Source organism: Gopherus flavomarginatus, chromosome 3 (genome assembly GCF_025201925.1).
Source record: "Gopherus flavomarginatus isolate rGopFla2 chromosome 3, rGopFla2.mat.asm, whole genome shotgun sequence".
Lineage (NCBI taxonomy): Eukaryota > Metazoa > Chordata > Testudines > Testudinidae > Gopherus > Gopherus flavomarginatus.
Genome location: NC_066619.1, coordinates 137,144,354 through 137,145,809, shown reverse-complemented (window position 1 = coordinate 137,145,809; position 1,456 = coordinate 137,144,354). Strand labels below are relative to the sequence as shown.

Below are 1,456 nucleotides of genomic sequence, written 5' to 3'. Positions count from 1 at the left end.
CATCTGTCCAGGGACATGAACCCTGGACCGTCAGATTAAAAGTCTGATGCTCTACCAACTGAGCTAGCCAGGCTCACATATGAATGAAACAAATTTAGTGCAGAAGAGAAACTAGTCATGAAAATGAAGGCAGGAAACTGTACAGAAAACCTACTCTCACTCGCTTAGCAGTTCTAGCCCCAGCCTGCTCCTCCATCCGGCGCCCTGAGGCCTTATTCTTTTTTAGTTAAATCCAGGAGAAAACATAGTTATACAAAGCAAAACAAAATCGCAAACAGATATGTCATTGGAAATACAAAAATAAAAAAGGAAAATGCAATCCCCATCACGTTATCGTGTCTGGGCCATTCCTGTATCAAAAGCTCCTGCTAAGGTCCCTGTGTGCTTATGAGAAACCTTGAGGAACTCATACCACAGCCTCAACATGAAACTCACCTGTTCCCAGGTGCCGCAGTAAAACCCTTTCACTGCTGTGACATTGCACTCCATAGGATTTTATGAAAATATGCTAATGAGTGTGAATATAATGTAACTGGATTATGCTCTGTGCAAAAGGTCTCATGTAAGGTATCATTACAAAGCTTATAATCTACTGTGTGTGTTCATCCTGTTTGTATGAACTGATCATTCTTGGATCTGAAACTAGAAATATGAACTCTAACTCTGAGGTCTTGTTGTAATGATGCAAAGTGTTGGCCATTAATAGTGGTTTGGACTCTTGATGGCTCCCATTAACCAGGACAATTGTCTGGAGATGGCTCTGTCCTGCACCATCTGTGAGTCAGGCCAGGAAGAATGAAGGCTTGGGGTCTCACAGGACATGTGACCATGTCACCTGGTACAGGAATCCATCTTAAACCTGGGGCTCTTCCCCAGGAGTGAGAGAAAAGATTCCTGCCTTGTACCAAAGCTGGAACAGAAGAAAGGTGGCTGCAGTTACGAGACATCCCCTAACTACCACCTGAGCTGGAACACGGACTATACCAAGTGAAAAGACTGAGCCCAGACAAGAAATAAGTCCGGTCTGCGAAAGAAGCTTATTGGAAGATCTCTGAGGGTGAGATTTGATCTGTATTGAGTTTCATTCTGTATTAGGGTTAGACTTGCATGTTTTTGTTTTAGTTTGCTCTGTGAAGAATACAAGCTCCATAGAGAAGGAAAAGTTAATGCCTTAGAAAAATCTCTGTATGCGTGTGTGTTAGATTAGTGGGAGGGTATGTAGAAACCACTCTCCTCTAGTTTCTTTTCTCTGATTTCCTGTAGAAAATCTGAAGCAGGGAGCAAAACCCGTTGTCTTCTCTGAGGCTTGAACTCAGAACATGAGACTGACATGCTGCCAACTGCGCTAAGAAGGCTTGCAAAAGCTTTAGGCTCAGTGTATGTAGGACCCTGCTACAGCAGTGACTGGGGCAGGGAAGGAGCCAGGGATGTGCTGGAAGAAGCAGGGAGCTCTGGT

General features: G+C 44.0%; 1 non-coding gene across 1 annotated transcript; it reads right to left on the bottom strand.

The window, feature by feature from the left end:
- On the bottom strand, positions 1–73 carry TRNAK-UUU (transfer RNA lysine (anticodon UUU)). Its single transcript has one exon. It is a non-coding gene; the product is annotated as a tRNA-Lys (tRNA).
- Between the last annotated feature and the right edge of the window lie 1,383 nt (positions 74–1,456).